The following is a 15,721-nucleotide window of genomic DNA, read 5'->3' as shown; positions in this document are numbered from 1 at the left end:
CGGCCTGCCTGAACGCCGCCTGGCGCTGCGCGCGGGCGCCGGTGGCGCGGGCCGAGGCCCAGGCCGCGCGGTCGTCGCCGCCGCCGCACCGGAGCGCAGGGAGGGGGCCGAGCCGAGGCCGCCGGCCGGCGAGCGAGCGAGCGAGCGGCGCGAGGGGCGGGAGCACGCGCGGCCGCGCCACCGAGCCGGCGCGCCGGGCCCGCCCCGCGCCGACGGACGGCCGCGTTGGCCAATGGGCGTGGCGCACGCCAGTGGGGCTACCGCGGCCGGCCAATGGCGAGCCGCGCCGCGCCGAGCGTCGGGCGCGTCTGGCGGTGACGCCCCGACGCAGGCACGGTCGCGGGCGGCGCCGCAAAACCCGGCCCGGAGCCCGCGTGGGATCGGGGCCGGTGACGGCGCGCGGCCCGGAGGGAGACGCTGGGCCGGGGAGGCAGAGCCGGGTCTGGGACGTGGCGCACGGGGCCCGGCCAAGGTCACGGCGGGCACGGGGCGCGCGCCCCCCGGAAGAAGCTCCCGCACGAGCTCCGGGTGCGCGGGTCGGGGTCGGGCCGTGGACCCAAGCCGAGCGGCCTGTCCCTGCGAGGATCGGCCACGGAATCCCACGCACTCGGATGTCCACGCAGCCCGAGTCCCACCGACACTGAGGCCCACGCGGCCCGAGTCCCCCGACACTGGGGTCCCCCAACACTGGGGCCCACGCAGCCCGGGTCCCTCGACACTGGAGTCCCCCGACACTGGGGGCTCCCTCAGCCCGAGTCCCCCGACAGTGGAGTCCTCCCACACTGGGGGCCCCCTCAGCCCGAGTCCCCCGACAGTGGAGTCCTCCCACACTGGGGCCCCTCAGCCCGAGTCCCCCGACACTGGGGTACTCCAACACTGGGGCCCACGCAGCCGAGGTGGGTCCCTCTTTCTGGGCCAGCAGTTCACATCACTGCGTCAAAACCGCCCTGCAAGATACCCTGAAGTTCTGGAGCACTGCGACTTCACTGTCATCAGCACACAATCTTAAAGCTTACCCTACAACGACCTCTTATTAACTAGTAGTGAACACCTTAAGAAAGCTGATAGTACCGGTTAAAAAATTATGTGTATTTTACCACAGTCAACAAAATAATGATGACATCTCCCCACACACAAAATCAAGACGATCAGTAGTCTAGGCGTTTACTAGTCAATGACACTTCTTCCACTAGAAACGAAAACCCACAGCGACCTCGTAAACCTTTGGCTGCGCTGCCGGTGATGAAGAGCAGGACAGCGGGCCCACGGTGTCCTCAGACACCAGCAGAAGCCCTCTGCTAGTGCGTCAGGACCAGGACAGTTAGACACCTTATCAACCGGGAGGGACTGGGAGGCGGGCCTGGGTCAGTCCCAGGAAGGGTAGCTTGGGCTCCAGGGTGTCTTCACAAAACTTCAATGGCAGTAAACTGCACTGCGCAGTGTCTGCGAGGGGACACCGGGGACCGTAGAGAATTGTCCCACTGCGTCCAGCACGGTGGCCGTGCAGTGTGGGTGAAGAGAAGCCCCTATGGCTTATATCGCACACCCCAATGTGCCGCTGCTCGCTGGTTGTTAAACACTGAAGAATAATTGGAGAACAGACATACAGTGGAAGTCCAGAAGGAGTTCGGTGAGTGGACAGACAGACGGGCAGGGCCAGGTGGACGTTCTGGACCAGAGCTGCTGAGTGCAGGCCCCAGGCGGGCGGCATCTAGCTGAGTTCATGCGTTTTTTAGTTGTTCCGTGTGTAATAACTGTTCTAAAATCAGATTTATGGAACATGGGAGTTAACGTGCCCCTCTGAATTACACGTCTTATTTGCCTCGTGTGTGTATGATTAGATCACAGGTTCCTGAGGGTTCCAAGTGCCTTGAACCGTAAGTACGGCGGGCTGTCCTAGCGTTAAACGTTCATATCTATATTAGAGCGATTTTAGCTGGTGTTGAGATAAGTATGGAAATGATAAATAGGGCAGTGTCTCGTTTTGAAACAAAGCACAGGCAATTGGAGGGAAGAGCGTCCGATCGATTAGAGCAAATGTTTCCAAATCACAGCTGACAACGTCACTGGCGCGTGTGTCCTGCTAAGGCCCTGCTTTCTGGCGCTCTTTGCCGGGAGGAGGTTTGGGCCCCGGCTTTGAGCTCGGTGCACACAGCCTAGAACATGCATCACGCTACCTGGGTTTCAGAAGCCTGGTGGCGATAAAGTCATTGGCCGCTGTACGCTGCTAACCAGTTTACACAAGGCAGCCGGAGCGTTTCTGTTCTTTTCACACGTTGTCATAGAAATCGAGTGCCCGCCACGCACAAGGACCCCGACGCGGGGCTCTAAAGAGGGAAGGCTTGCAGTGTTCGCTGAAGTGACTCAATGACGTCCTCACTACAAGGCGGCTTCATACAAAGGTGGGCGGTGTAGACCGTGTGCAAGTAGAAACAGCGCGGACCCACCGTCCAACAGGAAAGGAGCCCGTTGCGCTGGGACGCTCCACAGGGCCCAGGAAGGAGGCAGGGCTTGAGCCGGGCCTTCCACCCGCCCCAGTGCCCAGTGAGCACCACTGAATCCGAGGCATGGGCGGGGTCAGAGGGCAGTGGGCAAGGTGGCAGCTGCGTCCCATTAGTGTGCAAGCACCCTATGTGAAAGGACGAGTAGCACGCGTGGCCCGTGTCACTGCGGGGAGGCCGCATGGCCCATCTGGACCTCACAGGACAGAAGGTGTAAGTGCGGAAGAGACGCCCCCAGACGGGGTTTTGATAGGGTTGTTCCTTTATCCGGGAGACGTGCGCTGAGCACCTGCTATGTTCTGGACACGGTGCAGGAGAGGGCAGAGAGCCTGGCCGAGGGCCCCGCCTTCTGGTGCCTACAGCCTGGCTGGGGCCCACAATACACACGTAAATGAATACACAGAACAGACAAGGAGCAGCACGTGCCATAGAGAGCCATGAGGGGCCAAGAGATGGGCGAGATGGCCAGAGCAGGAGGGGACATCTGCACCAAGGCCAGAAGGACGTGAGCGGGGGGCACAGAGGCCTCCGGGGAAGAGCTCTGCAGGCAGAGGGCGTGGGAGGGCCAGGCCCTGCGGCAGGAATGTGCTGGGTGTGACAGGCACCGGGGAGGAGAAAAGGCCGGCAGGGTCCCACGGGCTTTCCACACCGCTAGGCATCGTGCGAAGTGCCTGGGAGGCCATGAGGCATTTGGAGCACAAAAGTAACACGATACAATTTAACTTTTATTTATTTGAAACCTGAGAACATCAATTATTTAATTTTGTGCAAAATCTCTCACTGTGACATTAACACGACCAACACCAGAAACCCCCACTTACCAAAAAGCCTCTCACCAAATGAAAACAAGAGAGGTGTCAACTGTCTCCAGTACACCAGTGGTGTTCCTCGTAGCTGGCCAGTTGCTCCTAGGGACTCAACATCAAGGGACCATCACCATGGCCTGGGGAAGGGTACACTTTTCTTGACTAAGACCTTTATGTCACAGAGCAGCCACAGTGGCACATGGCCTTCTGGTGTCAGGCCCTCTCCCCACCTGGCCTTGCCATGGCCTCCTTTGCCATGGCCTCCCAGACCCTCTGGATCTCATGGATGAGCAAGGAAAAGGCCTCCACAACCTTGCCGACTCTTGGCTGAGGTCTCCATGAAGGGGCCACCTACTCTGGGTGTGGGCTGGCAGTAGCACGAGCATCTCCAGCAGTGGTCACAAGGTCATACTTGTTGCCCACGAGGACAAGGAGCTGGGTGAGGTGAGGGCCCCAGGTGGTCTGCATCTGCTGCAGGGGGGCCAGAGATGAGGGGTCACGGAGAGTGAAAACACTCAGCATACCATCGCCAACAGCCAAGCTCTGCCATGCAGGGCCCTGTGCGTGGCCTGCCCTGCTGTGTCCAGCATGTTCAGAATGCAGCCTCCATGGCCCAGGGCCATCTCCTTCCAGTAGGCATCTTGGATGGTGGGGTCGTGGTCCTCCACGGGGCACTGGTAGTTCAGCTGGATGGTCAGTGCACTCTTGCCCACGCCACTCATGCACACCACCACTGCCCTGTACTCGGGCAGCAGCTTGCCAGCACCCCCATGGTGCTCGAGCCCCAGGTCTCTTCTCCTGAGAGTTAGGGCTCCCCAAGCCCAGGCCCAGGTTGAAGATGCTAGGCCTTGCTGGCAGCGCTATGTCCCAGCAGGTAGCTCAAGGAAGAGATGTGGACAGCAGGCCCTGCATCCCGGGAGAGGTGGGTGCGCTGGTCGCGGTGGCAGCAGTGGCTCTGTGGATTTAACTTTTAAAATGATCAACCAGGGCCGGGTAGTCAGTTCAGCTGGTTAGAGCGTAGAGTTATAACACCAAAGTCAAGGATTTGGATCCCTGTCCCAGCCGGCCGCCCAACACACACACACGCACGCACGCACGCACGCACGCACGCACACACACACGTGCACAAATATGTGGGATCTAAAATGATCAACCTGTTTTCTTTTAGGGGACAAAACTGAAAACAGGGAGACCCACTATGTCTCTTACAATGATTCAGGCTACGGAGAAGGGTAGCTGGACCCACCGTCCCTCAGACCGTTTTGCATAAGCTCTCAATAAACTAATACTGTGAAAATCTATAGCCCCAACATTTAAGATAATAGCAAAAATTTCTATCATGTTTAAATAGTGGCAATGGATGTAATTTCCAAAATATTGTAAACACTGACTTTTAAAATGAAACCATGACATTATTCCTTAAATGTGTCAAACGAACACTGAACACCATAACACACTAAGTATTATGTTTGAACATAATTTATTGATGACCTATTATTTATCCCCGGAGGTATAGATTAGATGCAGATATAGATTTGTAAAATACATATATACACACACATACATACCTTCAATTTGTAATTTTCTGTGAACGTAACCTCACGTTAAAAATGTTTCTCCTAGACTGAGTGGGTATTACAATTATTAGCACATAATTAACCAAAGCAACCTAAATACATGTAAATTTTGATTAAAGACTAAAAAGTTGAATTATATTGGAAATCTATCTTTTAATAACATGTCTGGGGCCTTTTTTCCCCTGACAGTTAGTTCATGTATCCACTGAGGAGAATTACTTGTTGCTGTCATGAGTGTACAGAATCAGTATTATCCTAGGCTGGTCCAGTCTTTGTGGGTTATCAGAACTTATTAACATTAGTGTCACTAAAGTTGGTATATAACCCCCACTGCTAAATTTGACTGGCTTAAAAAGTATTATATCTATTTTTTCATAACTGCATAGTATGAATAAATATCCTTTTTTAAAAATTTTTATTTATTTATTTTTTTTAAAAGATGACCGGTAAGGGGATCTTAACCCTTGACTTGGTGTTGTCAGCACCACGCTTACTCAGTGAGCCAACCGGCCATACCTATATGGGATCTGAACCCGTGGCCTTGGTGTTATCAGCACCACACTCTCCCGAGTGAGCCACGGGCCGGCCCCAGTATGAATAAATAGAGATAGAGGAAATTTTGTTATAGCAGCCTAACTCTGTTCTTTGAAACTCTTCTGGTTGCAGGTGTTACATGAGAGCTGAAAAGAGACTGCAGAGGTCTCACAGGACTGGGAGGTATTATAGCAAATAGAAAAGATCTTGGTGCAACCCAGGCACTCAGTTCAGACTCCAGAAAGCACTAGGATTAAGGGCCACACACTAGTAAGCTTTACACTAGTGTAGAGTAAAGGAAAAACTAAAATAAATGAAATGGAGAATTCATTGAATTGGCTGAACACCAGACTAGATACAGCTGAAGAGAGGATTTTTCAACTCAAAATCACATGAGTAGAAATAATCTGAATCAAAATGCAGAGAGAAAAAAGTAGAAAAATGAAAAAATCAGAAAAGAATATTAGAGACCTGTGGGACAAGATCAAATGGTCAAATGCACATAAAAATTGGACTCCCAAAAGGAGGAGAGAAAGAAAAGGGAGCAGAAGAAATGTTTAAAGAGATAATATGTAAGAAGTTTACCAACTGATGAAAATACACCAACCCATCCATCCAAACAGTTCAACAGACACCAAAGAAGATAAATTCACAGAAAAACATATGGAGGTATATCATAGTCCAACTGCTGAAAACCAATTATAAAGAGAAAAGTCCTAAAAGGAGACAGGTAGTAAAAGATACATTACATTCACAAAAACATCAGTAAGAATGAGAGCTGACTTATCATCAATAGCCGTGAAGCCAGAAGTCAAAGAAAGGACACCTGTAAAATATTCAAAGTAAAACAAACAAAAATCATTGAGACCAGAACTCAATGTCTAATAAAAATATCTTTCAAGAACTAAGGGTAATGAAAGATGTTTCCAGATAAAAGCTGAAAAAATGTTACCAGAAGACCCAGACTTCAAAAAAATGCTAAAGAAAATTCCTCAGACCAGAGGAAAATAATCTCAAATGGAATCTTGTCCCACACTCAGGAGTGAACACCTGAGAAGATGGCTCTGTGGGTAACTAGCAGAGCCATTTAAAATAGTTTCTTCAAATGATTATTGAATGAATGCTTAAAGAAAATTTTAGAGTAATGGATTGTGGGTTTTAGAGCAGCACTGTCCAGCACAATGTTCTGCAATAATGGAAATGTTCTTTAATGACAGCTCCTGTCCAGTGCAGAAGCCTCTACCCTCATGGGGCTCTTGTGCACTTCAAACGTGGCTAGTGTGATTGAGTAACCAAATTCTTACATGTGTTCAATTAAAATTAATTCAACTTTATATTTAAATAGCCACATGTGAGTACTGGCTACCATATTGGACAGCACAGCCTACAGAAACAAAAAAATATGACCAAATAAAGAACAAAGGGTAGGAGGGGAGTAAATGTTATTTCACTGTTTTAATGTTCTTTTGTGGTTGATGAAGTGGTATAATATTATTTCAAGGTCAGCTGTGGTAAGTGAAGGATACATACATATATAGTTTCTAGACTGACAACTAAATGTGTGTATGTGTATACACACACACACAACACACCCCTCCAAAAATACAATAGAGGAGATAAAATGGAATAATAAAAAATATGTGAGTGATCCAGAAGGTGGCAGATGGAACAAAAACAAAACAGTTAGTGAGGAGGTGGTTTTAAACTCAACTATGTCCATTGTTACATTAAGTGTAAATGTACAAACACCACAATTAAAAGACAGAGACTTTAGACTGAGTAAAAAAAAAACCAAAATCCCACCTAAGTAGTGAGTTTACAAATCAAGAAATCAAGACAAGATGAAAGTACAGGATAGAAAAAGATACATTGTCCAAACATTGATAATAAGAAAGCAGGTTGGCTATCTGAGGGTACTTCACAAAGTTCATTAAAAAAAAGAATTAAAAGATAATACAGATCTTTCCATGAACTTTGGGAAGTACCTTCATATTAACATCAGACAAGGAGGCTTCACATTAAGAACTATCACAAGAGTCCGTAATGCTAAAAAGTGTCAACTCCTCAGTAAAATGTAAGAATCCAAATTATGTATAAGAACATAACTTCCAAATGTTTGAGGCAAAAATTGACATAACTAAAAGGAGAAATAAAATAACTCAATTGGAATATAATTGGAGATTTTAACATTTCACTATGTAATTAATAGAACAGGCAGACATGAGTATCAGTAAGGATATAGAATATTTGAAGAATGTCGTTAACTGCCTCAGCCTGACCGACATTTATACAACACTTCACTGAACAACTACCAACAGTCTCCTTGGTTCCTTTGGTTTTAATTACCTACATTCTATGGAAATAATTACCTTCTCTAGCCATGACAAGCATATGGCAACTCAGCCACGTCACACATTGGCAGAGTAGGAAGGAAGGAACTAGGGAGAATTCTGGGGTTTCACCCTCCATCTCTGCACAAGTAATTGGCTGTGTGGCCTGAGGTCCCACTGTGTCCATCTCCCACCCACAGGAGTGGCAGCCCTGGCACTCTGAAGTCCCTCTGGTGCTACTGCTCCATTCTGAGGTGGCGTTGGGGGCTACCCCAGGATGCTGCCTCATTTAAAAACACTGTTTCTAGAAGAAAACAAGATTCAAACAATCAGCATAGAAAAAGTATTTTTGAGAGAAAACTCAGGAAACAGGGAAGGCCTGACACCTCCAGTGTTTGTGTCGGGCCGTCCTGCTCAGAGGGAGCATGACCAGAAGTGCACGTTCCTCGGTTACATCAGTGTGCAGGGTTTGCCCTGTGCCAGCACTGCCCTGAGGACTTTCTGAGTGCGAGCTCAGGCCATCCTCGTTCTGCAGCTCTGTGTGACGGGTGCTCTCACTGCCCCGTCACAGCCAGGAATGGGGGCTGCACACCTGCCCAAGGCGAGTCCACCAAGCACCACTCGTCCCCGTGCCAGAGGCAGCAAAGCGCTGCCTCCTCTGTGGCGCTATCTGGAGCGGCCTGTTACTGTTATAATAACTCCGAATTTTGACAGCCATAAGAAACAAAACTTCAGAGTGAAATGCAGCACGCCACTCGTGTCATTTCACAAAATAACGTGAACAGCTTGTGGTTGGCAGTCCGGGGGCCTTAAGAGTATCACGTGCTTTATCATTTCTCTCTACAAAGACACCTTCAGAGGCTCATCACCACTCACCAGGTGAAAACCAGACCCTGCAGTCTGTGTTTCCTGCAGACAGGACCCTCCTGTCCAGCTCCTGCCATCCCCCCCTTTTCTTCCCACTGCTGCGCCCAGGCCTTGCCCGTGCATGCCCCCTGCCCCCGCCATGTGCCCCAACTGCTCCTGCACCCATCTTTGCTCACACAGTGCTCCCACCTGCACCCAGGCCCCCTCCCCCTATATCCTATTCCCTCTTCTTGCACAAAGTGTTCCTTCATCAAGGCACTGCTGCCCTGTCTTTCTCAGGGCCCCAGGACTTCACAGGACTTCACAACGTGCGTGGGCGGTTACTTGATATTCAATCACTTGTTGCCTTCTGAGGCTCTTTGTTGCCTTCCTCCCATTGTATTGGCTTTTGGGCTGTGACTCTTCACTTGCACATTTCTTATCTCCCCAACTCTATTAGGAATAAGCACTAGGACTGCAGAGACCTCGAGTTGTCCTCTGAACCACTCACAATGCTGTGCCCGTGACAGATGCTCAGTAAATACGTGTCTTGTGAAATTAGGTAGCTCCATTCATCTGATCAGGGCCAGCAGGGGCTGCTTTTGCTTCTGTCCTTTGGCTGTGGGACCCCTGCCCATTCAGAAGAGATGGAAGTAGCACTTTGAATTGCAGCATAGAAATGTACTATACAGGGAGAAGACAAATGTTCTCATTGTGGCAAGCTTTAAGAGAAAATATAAGGTAGATTCATTAAAATAGGACTTTTTGGTCGTTAAACCATGCTGAATTGGATGTTTGTCCCCTCCAAGGCTTATGTTGGAACTTAATCCCCAGTACAGTATTTGAAAGGTAAGGTCTTCAAGAGGTGACTAGATCATGAGGGCATAGATTAACCCATTCATGTATTAATGGGTAAATGGATTAATGGGTTATCCCAGGGCGGACAGGGGCTTCATAAGGAGAGTGCGTGAACATGCCCAGGCACACTGTTGCTCACCCCTCGACAGGTGACACCCTCTGTTGCCATGGGAAGAGTCTCTGCCAAGCAGAAGGCCTTTACCAGATGTGACCTCAGCCTTGGACTTCCCGGCCTACAGAACTATGAGAAATAAATTTTGTTTCTTTAGAAATTACCCAGCTTCAGGTATTTTGTTATAAGCAACAGAAAAGGGACTAATATGAACCATAAATTCAAAAAGTATTATCACGAATGTAAGCGCTATAATAAATAAGTGACCAATTTCGCATTCCTGGTTTTCTTATTTGCAGACACACAAATGCCACAGTGTAAAAAATCATATTACCATAAACTCTCTGCCACCCAGAATTTTGAGAAGAATGGAATGTCCTGTTTGTTCCCACACTCTAGGCCCTGGGGACATGGCCATACTGTGCTCCTGCCTCCTCCCAGTGCTAGGCAGGTGAAAAGGATTTAACATGTCTATCCAATCACTGAACTAAACTGAGGTTTACTTGATAAAGAAATCCAAACTTATTGTGATTATGAAGTTGCTAATAGTGGTAACAACCCAAACGACCTGACATTAAAACCTTTCTTAGGTCACTTCCTCCTTCTGATGGTTCTGGAGCCCGGCGGTTCCCGTGGTGCCCGTCATCATGATTAGCAGTACCATTTTTCCACTGTCCTGGTATAGCAGAGAAGTAACTGTCAATACATAGTTGGCCATGCTTGGTTTAATTAACCATATTGGTATAGACAACTAAACTAAGTATGTTCTTGAATATTTGTTTGCTAAATTGATAACATATCCCCAGATTGATGTACAGAGTCAATGTCAGTCCATCAGGCTTTTAAAAAATTTTTATCTTTTGGTTTTTATTATTTTAAAATTACACATAAGTGTTTTTTACTTACACATAAATATGTACAACTATTTTACACATAATCATTGTACATATTTACGGGGTACAGTGTGGTATCTCAATACATGCATACAATGTGTGAGGATCAAATCAGTGTAATTAGCATAGCCATCGCCTCAAACTTTTATTATTTCTTTGTCTTGGGAACATTCAAAATCCTATCTTCTAGCTATTTGAAAATATACAATAATCCGTTCATTATAGTCACCCAACGGTGCTATAGAACATGAGAAGTGATTTGTCCTGTCTAGCTGTAATTTTGTACCAGTTAACCAACTCTCACTATCCCCTCACCAGGCTTTTTTTGTAGGAAGTGGCAAGCTGATTTTAATGTTCACATGGAAATGCAAAAGATTTAGAATAGCCAAAATGATCTTGAAAAAGAAGAACTAAGTTGGAGGACTGATACCACGCAATTTCAAGAGTTAATATAAAACTATAGTAATCAAAATGGTGTGATATTGGTGTAAGAACAGACAAATAGATCAGTGGAACAGCATAAAAAGTCCAGAAATAGATGCCCACATATAGAGTCAATTGATTTTTGACAAGGATGCCAAAGTTATTCAATAGAGAAAGTGAAAACTTTTCAGTAAATAGTACTGGAATATCTGGATGTCTGAATCATTATAGTAACAAATAAAAACTCTGGCCCCACCTCACACCATACATAAAAATAAATTTGAGATGGGTCCTAGAACTATATGTAAAGGCTAAAACTATTAAGCTTTCAATAAGAAAACATAAGACTATCCGTGTGCCTTTGGGATAGGAAAATTTTCTTCAGACCCAAAAAGCAATAAACAAAAAAGAAAAGAAAAAAAAAAGATAAATTAGAGTTGTGAAAAAAATTTACATATTGCTCATCAAAAGACAATGAAAAATGTGAAAACATGAGCCACGCACTGAGAAAATGTTCACAATATCATATATCTGACAAGAATATATGAACAGAATTTAAAAGAACTCCTGTAACTCCATAAGCAAAATACAACCCAATTTTCAAAAATAGGGAAGAGACTTGAACCTCTGCTTCACAAGAGAAGGTGTACCAGCAGCCAGTAGACACGCAGAGGAGGTTCAGTGTTATTAGTCATCAGGGAAATCAAATTAAAACCACAAGGAAATACCGGGAGATGCCTTATTGGAAATGCTAAAAGTTAACACGACTGACCTTGTCAAGTGTTGGCAATGGTGAGGAGCAACAGGAACTCTCATACCCTGTTAGCAGGAACATGAAACGGTGACCATTTGGGGAAACAGTCTGCTACTTTCTGATATAAACACACACACACACACACACGCGCGCGCACCTCCCACAGAATCCAGCCATTTCACTCCTGGTATTTACGAAGAGAAAAGGAAACACACGTCTGCAAAACAGCTTGTACAGGAGTGTTCACAGTACTTTATTCATAACCGCCCAGACCTGAGATAACCACGTGTCTTCAACAAGCAAGTGAACAAGCCACCTGTGGGGTGTCCACGCAGTGGCGCGGGCAGGTGTGGGCTCGCCCCCACAGCCGCTGGGCTGGCCTCCCATGTGCACTTTTCTGTGTTTCCTCCCAGGTATTTTGGGGAAAGTGTCTTGAGTTGCTGTGGCATCTAGCAAAATTTATTTATTTATTTATTTATTTATTTATTTATTTATTATTATTATTTTTTAAAAGATGACCGGTAAGGGGATCTCAACCCTTGGCTTGGTGTTGTCAGCACCACGCTCAGCCAGTGAGCAAACCAGCCATCCCTATATAGGATCCGAACCTGTGGCCTTGGTGTTATCAGCACCGCACTCTACCGAGTAAGCCATGGGCAGGCCTGGCATCTAGCAAAATTTAAAGGGTGCCTGTCTTTTGACTCAGCAATTCAGTTCTAGGAGTCCACATGTGCGCTAGCACAAACGTACAAGGGTGTTTATTGTTTAAAAACAGAAAATCTGCTCATGACCCCAAAGTACTGCATTGGTGGCCAGTTGAATATTTAATAGGACATCCACACACTGGGGTATGCTTTTCAAAAAAAATGAAGGGTGAATCTCCCTGGGGTGGTAACAGCTGCCAGGTGTGGTGTGCACACAGAGGACATAGCTGACCTACAACCTGGGTCCCAAAAAAGTCAGGAGTAACACCCACCACAGCGCCGACAGGGGCTACTCTCATTTCTTAGGATTCTGTCCTTTTCCATTCAGAAAATATAAGCATGTCTTTTGTCATTTCAATTTTAAGTTACACTTTAATTAAGGTTAGAAAACATAATTGGATCTCTTAAAAGTTAGAAATTGGTAAAATGTTTTAAATCCCATCTGATTTTAGGAACAAGTAAGTTAAATACAAGTGATATGAATAATACATATATTCCTAATTGAATTTTATTTTAAACAAATCAGAGATTCAGAGATAAAAATTATAATACCTATTTTCAAAAGAATATACCAAGGAAATGCTTCAATTTGTTGATATTAACTGGATCTGAAAGTGAATAATTCTAAGGCCTCTTCCATCAAAGCCCCTTTTTCTCAGATCCCCCTTTGGAGCTTCTGGAACTGGAACAGGCATGTTCCCAGCCTGTGCCCTCCTGGGTGACAAGGAGGCTGACCTGTGGGTCCCAATTTACATCCTTCAAGCATGTCCCAGGAGCCACAGAGATGAACTCCGATCCTGTCTGTGGTTATGTGTACTTATCTGCTACGTTAAAGTGAGGTGTCTGGACAGGCAGCCCCCAGAAAGCGCCCTGCACCCACTGCTGACCCATGTCCATCTAAGTTTGAGAAGAACGCCGGGGACAGCCTGGGAGGGGCAGATGAAGCCACGTGAAGGCCCAGGGCACGTGGCCCTCCCTCGTGGTGCCCGGCATCTGTGGCCAACTGCACGCACACTCATCTGTAGTCACTCTAGCGTCAAGGCCAGCTGAGTCGCCTCCACCAGGCCACCTTCCTCAGACTGTGTGCAGCTCGTGTCCCCCAAAGCCCACATGGGAAAACACGTCCACATGTAAAATGTAGACGGTAGGACAAACCCAGGTTCAAAGCGAAAGACCATTTCTAAACAGAGGAGCTTGTGTCATCTCAGCTCAGGGTCCCTCCGCCCCCTGGCTCCTCTGCACCCAGGTGCTGCCTGTGGCTTCTGTGCCTGTCCAGGCGTCCCTGCTCCTACTGTCTCCTGAGCACTAAGGCCCAGGACTGGCATTTGTTCATTTGCTGGTACCTTGGCTGCATACTGGGCATTGTGCTGGATGCCAAGGACCCTCTGTGAACAGAGGTGCATGGACCTGCCTTGCCAAGGCCAGGAGAGACGCAGCTGTAACTCTGGTCACCATCACATCTCACATGGACCAGCAGCCCAAATTCCCTGCCATGCTGTGAGAATTACTCCTTCCTCCAAGCAGCTGTCTTGCCCTGTGCCCACCTCACTTCTGCAGCCCGGAGTCCGGGATGATTGTTCATGGATACACATGTTCTCCCCAACAGGACTCTGAGCCTCATGGGGAGCTGTGACCCAGCACTTGCCCAATGCAGAGTAAGTCTGGGAAAATGACACAATGAACGAATATTCCAATCCTTGGCTCATGCAAAAACCTCTACACTTTATGAAGCAGAGAGGATCAAGATGAAAACTCACACCAAGATCCAAGGGTCGATCCCTGTACCAGCCAGCTGCCAAAGAAAAAAAGAAAAAAGAAAACCCTCCCTGTCCTGTAGGCTGGTGGATCAGGGCAGGACACGGTGAGAAAACAGTAGTCGGCACAGGAGCAGGAAAGCGAAGCCGCTGTTTGGAGCGAGTTCTGAGGGTAAACATCTGAGCTGTGAATATAAACAATTACACGTCTGGGAACCAAGTAACGGAAACAACCCCAAATAAGCTTTAAACAAAACTTTATTCACTTTAAATCCATTTAAACCCAACATCTGTGTAGAGCTATGTCCACAGAAGACACTGCTTCAGGCAAGAAATGAAAAGATGATGGATCCTGCCTCTAACAGATGAGTGATCGAAAGACATGGGCATTTTTAAAAAGTGGGCAAAGCTTTCTCAGGCTGGAGAGTAAGTCACAGATAAGCAAGGAAAGGGGCTAAGACACCACACGGACTAGAGTAGGAGACTTGAGTGTGAACTCAGTTGTATGCTGATAGAGATACAGAAGCAATTACAGATATGCTGGCGTACATGGGTTAGTGTACGCACACGTATCTCCCAGCTCTGTCCCCCAAGATGCCCTGGAAATGACATCCCCACAGCACTGAGCACATCCAACGCCAGATCTTGGTCTCTAACACCACTGTCCACTCAAAGAACCATGGCTCCTTGGAGAAATGTTCAGAACCTGCCAAACTGTTCTCCAAAGTGGCTGCACCATCCCACATTCCCGCCAGCCACATAGGAGGGCTCCAGTCACCCCACATCTTCCCAGCACTTGCTATGGTCAGCCTCTGTCATCTCATCACGGCCACTCTAGTGGGAAGGAGGCAGCATCTCCCTGAAAAGACGAGTGACGTTGGACATCTTTTCATGGGCTGATCAGCCACAATCAAAGAAAGGGTTTCTTGGTCACGGGTGTTTTTAGGAGCAAGAGAATCATGAGTGTCTGCACTGAGGGGAACCCAGTGGAGGGGGAGATGTAAGACAGTGAAGGACCCGCCTCCCACTGCAGGGTGGGGAGGAGTAGGGACCCAGGTCTCCTGTGGCCAGTGCCGAGACTGCATATTGAGTCTATGACTCTTACTGGTACTACTTTTTTTTTTTTTTTAAAGACCAGTAAGGGGATCTTAACCCTTGACTTGGTGTTGTCAGCACCACGCTCACCCAGTGAGCTAAGTGGCCATCCCGATATGGGATCCGAACCCGTGGCCTTGCTGCCATCAGCACTGCACTCTCCCGAGTGAGCCATGGGCCGGCCCATTACTGGTACTACTGACTCTCTGCCACCACTACCATCACTTTTAACCTCCTCGAGGACTGGATGCTTGTCTAGGCACTTCACGTGTGCTGACTCATGAATTCCCCAACCCCTGGGATCATCATGACCCTCCCTTACAACGGGAAGCCAAGGCTGGCGCCTGGCATTACATGATGAGGGTTGGACCCCTGGCCGAGGCAGGCTGGCCACGAAGGTCTGAGGCCCAGCCACAGGGCTCCCAGGCAGGGCTGCGCCCACCCTCCCTCCTGGGAGCAGCACTGGAGTGCAGTTGGGGACACAGGGAAGAGGGCATGGTGTGCACATTGGGCTCTGCAGTCCCTTTGGCCCAG

This window comes from Cynocephalus volans, chromosome 16 (assembly GCF_027409185.1).
Source record: "Cynocephalus volans isolate mCynVol1 chromosome 16, mCynVol1.pri, whole genome shotgun sequence".
Taxonomy (NCBI): Eukaryota; Metazoa; Chordata; class Mammalia; order Dermoptera; family Cynocephalidae; genus Cynocephalus; species Cynocephalus volans.
The sequence above is the reverse complement of the archived record's forward strand: the minus strand, read 5'-3'. Positions refer to the sequence as shown.